This window comes from Scomber japonicus, chromosome 1 (assembly GCF_027409825.1).
Source record: "Scomber japonicus isolate fScoJap1 chromosome 1, fScoJap1.pri, whole genome shotgun sequence".
NCBI lineage: Eukaryota > Metazoa > Chordata > Actinopteri > Scombriformes > Scombridae > Scomber > Scomber japonicus.
In genome coordinates, this window is record NC_070578.1 from 40,784,828 (window position 1) to 40,802,176 (window position 17,349).

The 17,349-nt window shown below is 47.0% G+C and overlaps 2 protein-coding genes across 2 annotated transcripts in view; one reads left to right on the forward strand and one right to left on the reverse strand.

Moving 5' to 3' along the window:
- Positions 1–17,349, reverse strand: part of LOC128358604 (interferon-induced very large GTPase 1-like) — a 232,892-nt gene that overhangs the window by 36,875 nt on the left and 178,668 nt on the right. The gene's annotated exons all lie outside the window — the stretch shown is intronic.
- The window catches only part of LOC128360761 (serine/threonine-protein kinase Nek1-like), a 57,510-nt gene continuing 47,786 nt past the window's right edge, over positions 7,626–17,349 (forward strand). The window contains exon 1 of the mRNA XM_053321262.1: positions 7,626–7,650. The gene's annotated coding sequence lies outside the window, so the exon portion shown is untranslated. The remainder of the gene's footprint in view (positions 7,651–17,349) is intronic.

The following is a 17,349-nucleotide window of genomic DNA, read 5'->3' on the forward strand; positions in this document are numbered from 1 at the left end:
CAATCAGATCAGTCAGTCCATCGCTGCCCAATTGCGAAGTGATAAAAGCACTACTGAGCCTATGTTAACAGAGAACTCTAGGGCAGAGCAGGGCCATTCTGGGCTGAACCTATCTGGTGTAAAACTAGTCATGCAGTCTGATGTTAAAGAGCCACCAGTTTTTAGGGGTGACAGCAGTGATAAGTGTTCTGTTCGAGAGTGGGTTGATTTGATGAATATGTATTTTGTAAAGAGAAACACTCCAACAGAGCAGCAGTCGCAGGAAATACTGTCTAAATTAATGGGCAAAGCTAAAGATGTAGTGAGGGTTACACTTCGCAACAACCTTTCACTTGACCACATTCAGACCCCAGGACTGATATTTGACATTCTGAAGCAGCATTACAGTGAGCTGACATACTCCTCCATGCCGATGGCTGACTTCTACAACACTAGGCCACTGCAACACGAAGGGGTTATGGAATATTGGATCAGGCTGAACAATGCTATTGACATCGCTGATGAGTGCTTACGGCGACAGGGACGCAGTGTTGAGGATCCAGGCCGAGAAGTCACAATGATGTTCATTAAATATTGTCCTGATCCTATCCTGTTTAATAGGCTCAGCTTCAAAGCAGCCGAGGAGTGGACAACCAGCGAAGTCCAGGAACGCATCGACAGCTTCCTACGAGAGCTCAGGACGCGCTCTCCTGCTGGAAATCGAACCCCACATAAACATGCTGTCAGCCACACCCAGACCACCATGTTGCAGGGAACTGAGGTGTCGCATGAATCACCACTGCTCTCCACCCCACACTTCACTTCACCAGCCCCACCTACAGACACTTACATTACAACACCAACTTCAGCTCCAACCTTTCAGCTCTCGCCCACAGCTGACCAATTCATCCCATCTTCACCCCCAGCAGTGACCCCTCATACCCCCCAGGCCCCAACATCAGCCTGCCCAACACCAGTAGTGGCCTCTCGGTACACACAGCCAGTTGCATGCTCACCTGTGTCTCAAGCTGCTCACCACTGTCCTGCCCCACCAGTCACTACGGCTATAGACGGGAACGGCATGCAGGCTCTGATAAGTCTTCTGGATCGAATGATGGCTCGTCAGGAGGTGCAGGTAGCAACATCTTCAGTCTCACCACAACAGTTTGCTCCAGGCCCTTTTCAGAGAAAGAGCTGCAGGGTTTGTGGGGACACGGGCCACTCCACGCTCATGCACTGCAGAAAAGAGAAGCTGTGCCTTTCGTGCTATTCCCCTGGCCATTTTAAAAGAGACTGCAACAGACACAACCAGAGGCAGGTGGGTCCCAATAGTCCCAGCCAGAGTCAGCCTCAGGGAAACTAAGGCACCCACATGTGGAGAGGGGCAGTGTGGGGGGAGGACAAGAAACCCTCAAGGAAAGTGACACAGATCTTGAGCTTCTCTATGTTAACACCTGTTCGGCGGTTCCTGAAGGTTACCAAGTCGTGGTTCAAGGGTCAGCAGAGGTGCCAGCCTTCAGTGAGTTATTCTACACACAGGTCGATGTGAATGACAAGGTCGGACTGAAGGCCATGATTGATTCAGGATCCATGGCATGCACCCTGAATGAAGAGGCTGAAAGGTTGCTTAGAGAAGCCGAAGCTCTTGTGGGAGAACCACAGTCAGCAGAAAAAATTGTGTTGGTTGGCTGTGGAGGTAAGCAGACCCGTCCAAAATGTCTGTATGACTTAACAATGACTGTTTATGGAGTAAAATGCATTGTCCCTGTCTTAGTGGTCCCCGGCCAAAGAGACGAGCTCATCATTGGCTCGAATGTCCTCAAACATCTGATGCATGTCTTGAAAAGTAATCCTAACTACTGGAAGCTCACATCCATTGGATGCAAGCATACACTCACTGACTATGAACACTTCCTGGATATGATGTCATGTACCACCAGATGGAGAGGTAATGAGGTCCCAGACAAGATCGGCTCTGTGAAATTGCCCCGTGCTGTCACATTACTTCCCCAGCAAGAGCATCTGGTGTGGGGCAAACTTTCCAGCAAAGCCCCGGTGTCCCCTGGCAGCACAATTATTGTGGAGCCTTGCACTTCCAAGTCCAGGCCAAGAGATGTTCTCATCGGGCGGGTTATCACACCGATGTGGGGAGATCGGTGGGTGCCACTGAAAATAACCAACCTGTCTTCCAAGCCAATTCTCCTGAAGCGTAACTCTCTGGTTGCTGAGGCGTCGCCGTGCATTGCAGTGGAGGATTTCAACCTACAACGGGGCTCCTGCAAGGTGGAGAAAGGGAAAAAAGAGCCAGCCACCGAGTCCACTCCCACTGCAGCCAACCTCAAGGCCAGACTCTCGGAGCTGGGGCTGGACGAGCTCGACATTGACTCGTGTCACACAAGCATCCAGTCGAAAGCAAAGCTTGTCGAGCAGTATGAAGACATCTTCTCTAGGCACTCGCTTGACTGTGGCCAAGCTAAGGGGTTCGTTCACCGTATCCATCTGACAGACGACAGGCCATTCCGCATGCCATACAGGAGAGTGCCCCCGGCCCATTACCAACAGTTGCGGCAGGTACTGACAGACATGGAGGAGAAGGGCATCATCCGTAAGTCCATCAGCGAATATGCGTCTCCTCTTGTCATGGTCTGGAAAAAGGATGGAGGACTGCGGATCTGTACGGATTTCAGGTGGCTTAACGCACGGACCCTGAAGGATGCTCACCCGCTCCCTCACCAAGCAGACTGCCTTGCGGCCCTTGGGGGCAGTGCCTTCTTCAGCACCATGGACCTGACCTCCGGGTTTTACAACATCCCCATGTGCGAAGAGGACAGAAAGTACACAGCCTTTACAACACCTGTTGGCCTGTACGAATACAACAGGATGCCCCAAGGACTCTGCAACAGTCCAGCTTCGTTTATGCGAATGATGTTGAACATCTTTGGTGAGCTCAACTTCACGAGTCTCCTTTGCTACCTAGACGACCTTCTCGTGTTCGCCCCCACTGAGGAAGTTGCTCTCAACAGGCTCCAGGTCGTCTTCCAAAAACTGAGGGACAATAATCTCAAACTAAGTCCAAAGAAATGCCATCTGATGCAGGGGACAGTTAAGTTTCTTGGACATGTAATTGACCAGAATGGTGTAGCCGTCGACCCTGCAAAGGTGAGCGTGATTTCAGATATGCCAAAAGAGGCTCTGATGGAAGAGGATGGGCGCACTCCCTCAGTGAGGAGGATTAAATCTTTCCTGGGCATGGTCTTATTCTATCAGAGTTTCATCCCAAGGTGCTCAGCCATCGCCAAACCCCTATTCGCTCTGACTGCGGGCCAGAAGAGGAGAGGGCGGTCTGGCAAGGTTGGTGGGGGTGCCGGCCTGTTCAGAAACCTGACAGCTGATGATTGGAGCCCTGCTTGTGGGGAGGCTTTTTATAAGCTCAAAGAGGAACTCGTCAACTGTGCAGTACTGGCTCACCCTGACTTTTCAAGACCTTTCATTCTGTCTGTGGATGCATCACTGGACGGATTGGGTGCTGTTTTATCTCAGGTGCCTGTTGGAGAAAAGAAGGCACGCCCCATAGCTTTTGCTAGCAAGACCCTTAGCAAATCGCAACAGAGATATCCCGCCCACCGCCTCGAGTTCATGGCTCTGAAGTGGAGTATCACAGAGAAATTCAGTCATTGGTTGAAAGAACATGACTTCACAGTGTGGACAGATAACAACCCGCTCACCCACATCTTGACCAAGCCCAAGCTTGATGCTTACGAGCAGAGGTGGGTGGCCAAGTTATCGTCCTACAGCTTTGATCTGAAGTACATCCCCGGTCCGAGAAACATTGTAGCCGATGCTCTCAGTCGTGACCCTTTCACGACTTCAATCAGTGGGCGTCTCATCCAAGAGCCTTATGACAGTTTGGTGCATGAAGCAGATGGTGCGGAGGCTGAAAAGGTGCAAGATGTTTTCAGAGCTGGCATCCAACACCTTCAAACAATCCACCAGCATGAACCCACCATGGCGACACCGGGCTCCTGCAGCTCGTCTGAAATCAAGGCTGCTTTGCTGTGTCATAATGACTGGGAGAGTCACGCGGAGACGAGAGCCTCACTTCTCGTTCACCATGCCCAACAGTTGCAACCTGCTGGTCAGGACACCTTGCCATCACTCACCTCACATGAGCTCGAGGACCATCAGCTTCAAGATCCAACCATCTCCAGTGTTTTGCCCTTTGTAGTCCGAAAAAGACGTCCGTCTCGACGAGAGAGGCATGGTATGGGAGTGAAATCACTGGCTCTGCTGAAACACTGGGACAAGCTCAAGGTTCAAGGTGGCATTATGTACAGGGAGACAAGAGATCCTGTGAGCAAGATAAAGAGGCTGCAGTTGGTGTTACCAGCAGGTTTGAGGAAGAGAGCGTTGGAGGGAGTTCACGACTTGGCGGGTCACCAAGGGCAAGCCAGAACTCTTCACTTGGCGAGGCAACGGTTTTTCTGGCCGAATATGGAGAGAGAGGTGAAGGACTATGTGAAGTGTTGTAAGAGGTGCGTCCTGGCCAAGACTCCAGAGCCTTCAGCCAGGGCCCCATTGGAAAGCATAAAAACTACCAGCCCCATGGAGCTCGTCTGTGTCGACTTTTGGACGGCTGAGGACAAGAGCAAAAACTCTGTGGACGTGTTAGTGGTGACTGATCACTTTACGAAGATGGCCCATGCTTTTCCCTGTCGAAACCAGACTGCCAAGCAGATCGCTAAACAGCTGTGGGACCGGGTTTTCTGTGTCTACGGGTTCCCTGAACGTATTCACTCGGACCAGGGCCCCAGCTTCGAAAGTGAACTGGTATCTGAGCTGCTGCAACTGTCTGGTGTTGCCAAGTCACATACCACCGCTTACCACCCAATGGGCAACGGTGGCACGGAGCGGTTTAACAGAACCCTCGGCAACATGTTGCGAGCGCTCCCTCTTGGGGCCAAAAACAACTGGCCACAGCAGATCCACACGTTAACCTTTGCCTACAATGCAACTGTACACGAGACTACTGGTTATGCGCCTTTCCACCTGATGTTTGGACGTGTCCCGAGGCTCCCAGTTGACATTGTGTTCAGATCTGTGTTACAAGATCCTTTGGTGACAGATTTCAGCAGCTACTCCAAGACTCTTCTGTCATATCTCGCTGAGGCTGCCAAAGTTGCTCAGCAGCACGCAACCAAAGAGCAAGAACATCAAGCTCATCAGTATAACAGGAGAGTGAAAGGACTTGCTCTCCACGTTGGAGATCGTGTGCTGCTCGCCAATAAGGGAGAGCGTGGCAAGAGAAAGCTGGCTGATAAATGGGAACCTGTTGTGTACACAGTGGTTGAGACAAATCCCAAGACCCATATATACAAGATCAGTGATGTTTCAGGACACTGCAAGGTTGTACACAGAAATCTGCTGTTGGATGTGACCTTTCTCCCTGTTCAAGATACACTGGAGAGTCAGTCTTTGGACACCTCCTCTAGTGCTGACGCCTTCAGTGACGATGGTGAAGCAGATGGGCTTAACAGCTTGGAGAGAGAGGCTTCTCAAACGCGAACGTCCTTGTGGGTTCAGTCTGAAATGGATCAAGAGGAGGATGATAATTCTGTGGTGGATGAGCTCGCTTCACTAGTCACGGACAGCGCTGATGCTCTGTGGGATGGTGTTGACAAGACAGACTCACCTGGTCCACGGGTCAGCACAGCATCAGACTCACCTGGTCCACGGGTCAGCACAGCATCAGACTCACCTGGTCCATGGGTCAGCACAGCATCAGACTCACCTAATCCACAGACCAGCACAATCCCAACCCCAGCAGTTTCCCCTGCTGACCCTGATATACGTCAGACTCTGAGTCATGATCATCGACACACTGACGCACATTCTGACCTGCCTAGACATGACACTGACCAAGTTAGAGCCCCAGATAGAGTGGTTACTAGAGCGGGGAGGGTAGTGAGGTCGGTTAATAGACTCATTGAGAACATGGTCCAGAGACCTATCGTGTGGCGTAGGTTACCGCCACAGAAAGCATTGTCTGTAGCATAAAGAGGATTTACAGGGTGCTTGTTTTTGTATATGGGATGTATAATTTGATTAGTACACTGTATTACAAATACGCCATTAAGGGACCGAGTGTAAAGAGGTGTAGACTGCACCTTTTAAATTCCTGAAGGGTTAGAGGCCTGATCAACCTTCTAACTGCTTTTGATCTGTGTTACAGATAGTTTTTCAACTGACTTAAGACATATAATATTTTGGTTTACTGGTCCAGAGAATGAGTAGAATGTTTCAGTGTTCTTGTAGCCTACATCCTTCAGTTTAAGGCGCCTTTGAAGTGTGATTTTGGTGAAATTCGGAAGGGGAGAATGTAACAGTTGGGTATTTTACTTTAATAATTTCACCAAAATATTCATTTATTATTTCATTTCCTACATTTTTTTTGGGTTTGTTTTGGTTATTCTTCCTCTGCCTGTCTGTGTTGGGGAGCTCTGTGTGTGTGTATGTGGGGGGGGCTCCGATGGGGAGGTTTCAGTCTGCGCCTGCGTGTTTCAGTCAAAGACTGCTGGAACATGTCTGCAGGTAGGGTGTGTGGAAGCCGCTCTCATGCTAAAAGTAGAAAAACATTATTTCATGAAACTGATGTTTAACATGGTCAGTGTTGTTCATGTCGGGATGTTGCTGGGAGTGTTTTTCAGTGGTTAACTGCCTTGTGTATGTGTAAAATGTGACCTCGAAGCAGTATTTACATATCGCTAATTAGCATTAGCATGTGCTAATGTTTACGCTACACGCTTCTGTAGCTGAGAGCAGATTCGCGGCAATTTTTTGTTTTGTTTAGCATGTGACTCTTTTCTTTCTCCCCGGTAGAAGTGTCGGCAGCCTCCTTGTGTACAGCACTCAAGTTTCTCCTGTATGTTTGCTTTGTGACAGGTATGGAGATAGTTAAATATGTTGATTATCTGTCCACTGGTTCATATGTGGGAATGTTGTTTACATGGGAAATGAATGAATGAGGGTTTTCTGAGGTTAATTTAAGTTACTACAGGTAATGTAATATAATATTTTGAGAAAGATATTTTTCTATTTTATTTATTATTTTCTAATTGCTTGAAACTATTATTATTTTATGTGAGTAAGAGAGTAAATGTGCATATATAAGCAAAAGACTGCTGGAACATGTCTGCAGAAGTGTCGGCAGCCTCCTTGTGTACAGCACTCAAGTTTCTCCTGTATGTTTGCTTTGTGACAGACCAAGTAAAACATTGTCAGAGCCCTCCACCTCGTCTCCCTGGTTCATTCTTGCACAACACATCGCAGAGTAACGGCAGAGAGATGTCTACATGGGTTACACATGACACAGAATTATATGAGAAAATATGAGGTGGGACTAAGTCAACTAAACTTTTCACCTGCTCAGGAAAGTAATACACCTAGTAGCCTCTACACTGCTGATAATACACAAGAGGAAGAAGAAGTAGAGCGAGAGAGAGAGAGAGTGAGAGAGAGTCAGGAAGAGGAAGAGGAAGAGAGAGAGAGTATTATGTCGCCATGCTGTTCTAAAGAAAGGGGGACTTAAAGTTGATGAACAGCACCAAAAACAGCAGTGTGAGAGAAAACTGAAGCTGCAGAGAAGAAAACCAGACTGATCAGGAACAAGAACATGTAAGTAACTTTGAGAGATTGCTTGATTCAGAAAGTAAAATGTATAATTACAGTTATATTATTACAGGATATATGAACCACAAAGCTTTCAAGTCTCACGCATTGACCTTGAGACGCATTTAAAGCAGCTCACATTTCTCACTCTGAGAAGTGATAAAGTTCACTGCACAGACATTAATAATATACAGAAATTAATATATAATATACAGAAATGAACAGCGAGGTTTAGGTGGATTTTTCTGTTGAGTTCATACTTGTCCCGTTCCCGAGTCAGCGACCTTCCAGCCAATCAGAAAATAGTATTTCTTGTTGCTGGGTAAATTAGGAAAATACTGTAAAAAATAAAAAATAAAAAAAATTCCCAATGCAAACACCTGCTCATACCGAGTCTGTGTAGCCTTTATCTACCCAAACAACTGCGTATAAAGTATAACCTCTGTCATCAAGGCATCAATATCTGACATACACAATATCATTTATAAGCAGAAATGCGTTGAGCACTGCTGTTAAACCCTAACATACTCTTCATTTTTGTAAAAACACCTTAAATGCTTTTTACTTTGGAAATATTTCAACTTCTTAAAAACATTTGTGTGCAGCTGACGTCACCCATATTTATTCACATTTAATACAATTAATCTTTTTCTCCATAAACACAAAGTGTAAAAACTGGATAATAAACTCTCTGCTCTCTGAAAGCTTCATTAATGATTAATCTGTTTATATGTGACTGATGATGAGGTCTTCATGAATGGTTTGTTATTATACCAGGATACTGTGAAGAGTCTGAATATGAACAGTGTGTGAAGGTTAAGAGGCTCATTTGGGGCCAAACTGCTTTTTCTTATTGATGCATTTGGGTTTTTAAAAAATGTATAGATAACACAATTTATTTAATTTAGATGAATTAGTCTTTTACTGAATTGACACATTATTTTTATTTTTATTTGTGCTGGTCAATTATGAAGAGTGTGTAAAATTGAACTGGTTTTTAAGTAGCAAAAATAATTGGGAAAACTGGTTGGAGCTGAGAGGCCGCTGGGGACAGAATATGGAGTCGCTCAGGTCCTAACAGATGTTATCTCACTCCAAACTTTTAATGAAACTTGAGAGCCCTGGTCATAAGAATCACAAAAAAAATTGGACTCACCCTGCCCTCTGTGGAGGACATCTTTAGAAGCAGCTGCCTCCGTAGAGCTAATAAAAAACTTGAAAGATGCGACCTAACCCATCGTCACCTGTTCTCTGTTAGCCTCTGGGAGGCGCTATAGATCACTCAAAGCTCACATCTACAGACTGAAGGACAGCTTTTATCCAAGAACCATCACTGAACTGAACAAACACACTGTTCCACCACTGTCATGAACTGTACTGAGAATCATCTTATTACAACCTAACTCAATGTGCAATAATGGGACAACTTGTGCAACACTGCTTTCAAGCTATTTAAAAATATATTTTTAAATATATTTATTTTGGCTGTGACGATAAAAATAATCTTTTATTTAACTGAAAGTCACAAAATGTGAAACAATGCAGGTGCATTTTGAAATGTTTTAACTGATCATCTTGTAATGAAAGTCAGTTCAGTATTATTTTAAGTATTAATTATCATAATATGCAATAATCACAAATTATAACATACTGCTCATAAAAGTAAATTGCACAAATCCTATCACACACATACACACATAGAACAACAAACTTATAAATCCCTCTCAAGCATATTTGTTACAGTATCATCCACTGTGATCAATAACAACAGAATCACTTCATGTCTCAACCCAAACATGAAGCCTCACTTCTAACAGCTGCATTTATTTATTTTTTTGGTGTTTCTGGCTACGTTTTTGCTGAGCTGAAGTCCGAGCTCTAATAGTCACAGTTTGCCTCCGTGGTATACAGAGAAAGTGTAGTCGTACATCACAGAGTCCACCTCTGCTCTGAGACCAGCATTATACCGTGTTAGTGTAATGTTTCATGTTATAATGTGATTAGATGTTTCTGTAGGTTAGGAGCAGCAGCTTGGTAGGTCAACATTACTTGCAGGTGAGAGCTTCTCACAGGATTCTGAAGTATCTTGTTGATTCAGAAAAAAAATACTCAGAAAAACAGAACTTTAAAAAAAAAAAAAGTTCAAGTGGTTAAATATGCTTCAGTATACCTGCTCCTCCTACCTCAGACTGTCAGTGTAGAGACCTGAGGTCAACCTGCTGCTCTCCTCATCTCCTACTGCTGACTGTGAGACCTCAGCAGGTAGAAGCTGATAGTTCACTAACTGGAACAACAAGGTTAATGATCCACACGCTGACGTTATGAAAAGAAGATAGAAATACATCATCTAGCCTTATTCTTCAGTCCAGCTGTCAGTACAATTATAGAATACTTATTTGTTGCTGTATTATTGAACATCAGACATTGCTTCTATATTAATTAAAACAAATATAAAGATGAGATAAAATACATGTAAAGCATATGTGGCATACAGAGCCAATATCCCTACATTATTATTATTATTTACATGGTTAATATAATTTACATACAGGACAGCTCATGTTCAGAGTGTGTTAATAATTGTCTGTGTGTTTATGGTGAGAAAAGAGTGGTTTATTGTCTGAAAAATGTAGTTCCCTAGGAATGTGCAGTACTAACTCCGACCAGCAGAGGGCGCGTTCGCTACACGATGTGTTCAGGAATAAGGAAGTCCCGCGTGAATCTGTTCAGTGAATGAGAACACACACTTGAGTCTGAAGTTAATATGTGTGTGTGGCGAACTGTGTTGATAAAATACATATTTTTGCTCTTTGCAGGTAAGAAGGGAGCGTTAGAGATGTGTAACGAGTGGGTGAATGTGTTATGTGCTGGTTTGTTATCCCGTTCGGACGTCATGTATTGTTGTTTATAGACGTTACTCAGTCAATGTACCGTACGAAAAACGGCTAGCCTGTAGTTAGCACTGGTTGCGTAGTTACCGCGAGCAACAGGAAAACTATGAGCCGGTCAGCCCGGACTGCTCGTGTAGTTCAGAGATAAATACATAAATAGGTTAAAATAGATACATGATTAATTTGACAATGTTTAGACGTGATTGATACTGTGTGTTTGCTAAATAAGTTGATATATTGAATGTACATGATGAAACTGGCCGAGACTAGAGATACAACAGTCACATGATTTATTGTTTTGATGTTGGTACAGATGTTCATGATGTTTCTGTTAAAACAGTGAATCTGTTCAGTGAATGAGAACACACACTTGAGTCTGAAGTTAATATGTGTGTGTGGCGAACTGTGATGATAAAATACATATTTTTGCTCTTTGCAGAACAAAAATAAAGACATTCAAATTAAATGTGTAGTGGAAGGTAGCTTCACTCTGCACCACGCTACATATTTTGGTAGCAGAGGATGGTTGATTCAGCCCACGGCCCAGTCGCATAGGAGCATAGACGGACGGAGCAGAGGAGGACCATGGAGAAAGAAAGGGACGAAGTAAGCAGGATACTGCTGACGCTGGAGGAGAAGGAGCTCATTACCCTGTGTGAGCATCTGAAGTGTACCACACCTGTTGGGGGGTTTGCCAGCAAAACAAGACGCTCCCTCATCAGGTTGGTGGAGACGACGTTAGATGAAATCGAGGAGGGTGAAGAATCCGAGTCGTATCAGCAGTGTCTGCAGAATATACTGTCCTACCTGGTCCCTCTGAAGCCGGCACCGGAGGAAACTGAGGCTGAGATTGTAGTTCCAGAGACAAGTGAGTTAGAGAAGTTGAAAATACAGTACCAGAAGTTACGGCAGCAGATGGCAGAGGAAATCGGGGCATTGGAGGAAAAGATCCATCGGAAGACACAAGCAGCAGGAGGAGACACTGCGCCTGCCATCGCGACTGCAAAGGACGAGGACACAAGGACTGCCACCACAGCACCAACCAGACTGCCCGAGGTGACGCTGAGGCGGGAGTTCCGGATCATTGGACAGATTGGTGAAGTTGGGCAAAAAGAAAAATTGTCCTACACAAGCCTCATCAACCAGATCGAGTCTGGACAGCGGAAAGGACATGGAGAAGCGGAGATCATTGAAGCAGTCACACGTGCGGTGAGTCCAGGTCTTCATCTGCGGGAGATGTTGGAAATAAAGCGAGAGCTGACGCTGCACACCCTCAAGACCATACTCAAGGGTCACTACAAAGTGGACTCCTCCTCTGACTTACTGCATCGCCTGATGAACATGACACAAGATCCAAAAGAGTCAGCACAGAATTTCTTATTCAGAGCAATAGAACTGAAAGAGAAGTTAATGAGAAAATCTAGTGATGAGGATGCAGGTGAGGAAGGTGAGCAGTTTAGTCCAGAGCTAATTCAGAGAAAATTCCTCCGCTCCATAGAAACTGGTCTTTACAGTGATGCGGTTAAGTTTCAGCTCAAGCCGTATCTCAGTAACCGTACTGTCACAGATGAGGTGTTAATTGAGCGAATCAGTGAGGCTGCAAACTTAGAACAGGAGAGACAGCAAAAACTGAGAAAGACAGTCATAAACAAGCCCCCGAAAGTCAGTGAAGTGCAGGCGGAGGTGTATCCACCTGACGCCTCAGCGACAGCAGTTGACACTGTTACTTACCGTGAAGCAGGGGGAAAGAGTAAGAAAAGTCAGGGACCCAAAACAGAGACAGGCCCTATAGAAGCGCTCAAAGCTGAGGTTCTAGAAATTAAAAAGTTGATGTTACAGACAGTGGGGGCCACACAAGCTAGAGCGACAGAGAAAACGTTCACACCCAGCCGTAGTCGGCCCAGGGGTTGTAGGGCGTGTCAGGAAGCTCAGATAGGTGACTCCTGTAGACATTGCTTTAAGTGTGGGCAAGAGGGGCATCTCTCCAGAGGATGTCGACGGACCAGAGAGCAGCAGGGAAACGGGACCGGGCTGCCGAGCCGGGACCCTCGGTAGCCCGTGAATCATCCAGTCTCAACATGCAGCAACCTGTCCCCCCTCCAGCACCGCCTCACATCTCATCAGTCAACTACCTCCCACCACGACGCAAGGAAAGACTCATCAAGTTGATCGCAAAGAGACACACTGTCCATTGCACACTGGACACGGTTCCAGTAGTAGCATTATGGGACTCAGGCGCTCAGGCGACCATCATTAATGAAGAGTGGAGAAAGCTGCACTTACCACACAGCACAGTGCGACCTCTCAGTGAACTGTTAGGCTCAGACATTTTATTGGGAGTGGCAGCCAACCAGACTGAGATCCCCTTCATGGGCTGGGTGGAGGTAGAGTTTAGACTAGGGAAAGAATCTGCTCTGACAAAGCCACTTCTCGTCCCTATTTTAGTGTCAAGTGACCCACACGTAGCAGCAGAGCCCATAATTGGCTACAATGTGATAGAAGAAATAACGGGAGAGGGTAGTCAGACAACAAAGACAGAGACCATCCATACTGTGTGTCAAGCCTTCCAGATAACAGTCAAGACAGCACAAGCAGTACTTCAGCTTATCCATGCCCCTGTTAGTGAGGAAGATGTAGGAATTATACACACAGGAAAAAGAACACTTACCCTAGGCGCTGAACAGGTCACCACAGTGTATGTTAACGTCAACACTGGGGCTCAGTATCAGGGCCAAGACCTGCTTCTAGTCCCAAGTGAAGAGCCGACATTGCCAGAGGGGGTAGTGATAGAGGAGGGTCTAGTCAGAGTCCCCAGTAACAGGTCAGGTTATGTGCCAGTCCCCATCGCCAACACAAACAAACACAGTGTAACCCTGGCCCAGCGCACTGTTTTAGGTCACCTGCAAACAGTCAAAACTGCCTATGCAGCCAGTGTGGAGCAGATGAACAGAGGAGAGGGATTAAAGCCACCAACTAACACAGCATCATCCCCAGGCGGTGGCAACTCAAAGAAACATAAACCTGCCTGGTGGGACCCTCCGGTCGACCTCAGTCATCTGAACGAGGAGCAAAGGAGGATCACAAAGCAGCTGCTGAGAGAGGAGTGTCACGCGTTCGCGTACGATGATGATGACATCGGCTCAATCCCCTCACTGAAACTCCACATCACCCTGCATGACACTACTCCAGTAAGAAAAACATACATGGCAGTCCCAAAACCATTACACCAGGAGGTGAAAGAGTATATCCAGGATCTGTTGAATCGGGGCTGGATTACTCCTTCACGCTCTCCGTACGCCTCACCGGTCGTGTGCGTGCGAAAGAAGGACGGGACTTTAAGACTGTGTTGTGACTACAGAGAGCTGAACAAAAAGTCAGTCCCTGATCGTCACCCCATACCCAGAATCCAGGACATGCTGGACTCCCTCACTGGCAGCTCCTGGTTCTCCGTCCTGGACCAGGGAAAGGCTTATCACCAGGGGTTCCTGGACAAGGAAAGCCAGCCCCTGACCGCTTTCATAACCCCCTGGGGCCTGTACCAGTGGCTCCGAATCCCGTTCGGGTTGAGTGCAGCGCCCGCAGAATTTCAGAGGAATATGGAAGACTGTTTACGTGGTTTGAGAGATGTCATGTGTCAACCGTATTTGGACGACAATCTGGTCCATAGCCCAAGCTTTGAGGACCACATTGAGCACCTGAGAACTGTGTTGCAGAGATATCAGGAGCACGGGGTTAAGCTCAGCCCCCGCAAGTGTGAGGTGTTGAAGAGGAAGGTGAGATTTCTGGGACGGCTGGTGTCGGGACAAGGCTACACTATGGACCCATCTGAGGTGGCCCCAGTCCAGGCCTTAAAGGAGAAAGCGCCTACAACAGTGGGAGAGCTGAGAAGAGTAATGGGATTCCTCTCATACTACCGAACATACATCCCAAACTTTTCCAGAATAGCCCAGCCTCTCTACCAGCTGCTCTCAACACCACCTGATCAAATGAAAAGAGAGAAGGTCAGGACCACAACCAGGAAGAAAGGTAACCTCCCACCTAACACTCCTATACAGTGGACAGATAACCACCAAAAGACATTGAACTCTCTCATAGACAAGCTGATAGAGCCCCCCCTGCTGGGATACCCAGAGATGACCCAACCGTTCGTCCTCCACACAGACGCATCCCAGGAGGGATTGGGAGCCGTGCTCTATCAGAGACAGGATGGCAAGATGGTAGTTATAGGCTATGGGTCCAGGACTCTAACACCACCTGAGAAGAACTATCACATGCACTCGGGAAAATTAGAGTTTTTAGCACTAAAATGGGCGATATGTGAACGTTTTCGGGATTATCTTTATCATGCCCCACACTTTGTGGTATATACAGATAACAATCCCTTAACCTATATCCTCTCAACAGCTAAGCTTAACGCTACGGGTCATAGGTGGGTGGGTGAGCTATCCGAGTTTGACTTTTCCATTAAGTATAGGCCGGGAAAAAGCAACGCAGATGCGGATGGCCTATCCCGCATGCCATTAGACATAAATGCGTTCATGACACAGTGTACAGAGGAGGTGGGTCAGGAAGTGTTCAGTGCAGCAGTGCAGGGAGTCGGTGTGCAGGGAGACACTCCCCCAGTCTGGGTAGCAACAGTCCCCATAGAAACACTAGACTTAGTGAGAGATGCGAGTGCACACCCACGAACCAAGTCCCTGACACCAGAACAGATACGAGACAGTCAGAAAAGAGATCCGGTCATAGGCCAAGTTCTGCATTATAAGAGGAACAATCAGCACCCATCCAGGAGTGCTCTTAAAGCAGAACCGGCGGACGTCAGAGTATTAATGAGACAGTGGGCAAAGTTGTATGTCAATGAGGATGGAATTCTCTTTAGGAAAGCAGGAGATAAACAACAGCTTGTCCTCCCAAAAGAGCATCATCAAACAGTCTTCCACGAGCTTCACAGAGAAATGGGACATCTCGGGGTCGAGAGAACTTTGAACCTGATTCAAGATCGATTCTATTGGGCCCGTATGTACTCTGACATAGAACACTTTGTCACACAAGAGTGTGAGTGTCTCAAGGCAAAGCGACCTCACAAAGCAACCAGGGCTCCCATGACAACCATTGTCACAACACGCCCAGGTGAGCTCGTATGCATTGACTTTTTACACTTAGAGACATGCAAACAGGGGTTTGAGTACATTCTTATTGTGATCGATCATTTCACTGGTTTCGCCCAAGCCTACGCCACGAAAAATAAGTCTGCCAAAACTGTTGTTGACAAACTATTCAATGACTTTGCACTCCGCGTCGGATTCCCAGAGAGAATTCACCACGACATGGGGCGAGAGTTTGACAACCAGCTGATGGACCAACTACAGAGGAGCTGTGACGTACGGGGATCCCACACAACATGTTACCACCCCCAAGGCAACGGGAAGTGTGAGCGATTCAATAGAACTATTTTATCAATGCTCCGCACCCTCACAAGTGAACAGAAGGCTGATTGGAAGAGCTCATTGACAAAACTGGTGCACGCGTACAACTGCACCCGCAGTGGGGTCACAGGGTTCTCTCCCTACTATTTGCTCTACGGAAGATCACCTCGCTTGCCTGTAGATCTGCTTTTCAACCTACAGCCCAGAGAGGCAAAAGAGACTTACACTGAGTATGTACAGAACTGGCAAAACCGAATGCGACAAGCCTATGAGATCGCCTCCAAAACAGCGGCCCGAGAAGCTCTACGAGGAAAGAAAGGCTACGACAAAAGAGCACATGGAGCCGACCTACAGCCTGGTGGACGGGTGCTTGTGCGTAACCTGTCAGAGAGGGGCGGCCCTGGTAAGCTGCGGTCCTATTGGGAAACTAAAGTGCATGTGGTGGTGAAAAGAAGGAGCAGTGACAGCCCGGTGTATGAAGTAGCACCAGAGGGAGGAGGTAAGAGCCGCGTGTTGCACAGAAACCTTCTCCTCCCATGTGACAGTCTGCCCTTGGGGAAACCGGAACCTGCCCCTGCCCCACAAGAGAGGAAAATACGGACACGGACAAGAACAAGACAACGACAAATCAACGAATCAGAGGAGAACTCAGACAGTGAAAGCAGTGATGAAGTGGAGCTGGTGTGCCGTTTCCCAGACGACCAAGAACTAAGTCAGAGAGCTGCAGACTTGAATCCAGAGGCAGAGCCATTTGCACCAGCTCTGATGATGCAAGACGGAGCACCAGATCTGGAAGATGCGACGGTTGCTCAAGAGGAGACAGAGACTGACGACAGAGGCATCACAGCTGATGGAGACGGTGAGAACGACGCAGAGCCTGGGGAAGGTCTACAAGAGTCATCAGAGGAAGATGATCCTGATCCTCCTCCAGTGACCAGCTACCCGCAGCGACACAGGCACCGTCCCCGAATGCTGACCTACAATACCTTGGGTGAGCCGACGTGGGTGGAAGCAGATGCCGAGAGCCTGCATGTCGGGAGTATGTCCCCAGCCTGCAACCCACCGGTCATGTGGCGACCGTGGGCATCACTAGACATTGAGGTAACAGGTTGAACTCACATTACACAAACATGACTCTAACTCAGAGAAAATGGACTCTGAAAAGTAGAATGGTGAAATTCCATGGACTGTGAAGAAGAGACAATTCCGGGAGAACATATTGAACTGATACTGTACAAACGAAGAGACTGGTAACAGACTAAAAGAACTGAGGCCGATATGAGTTCTGTTACATTTGAGAGTTGATCTGATTTTGGGGTCCAGAGTACAGTAACTGATGTTTAGTGGTATAGATCTAAATGGGTCAGATACTTTTGATAAATGGGTAC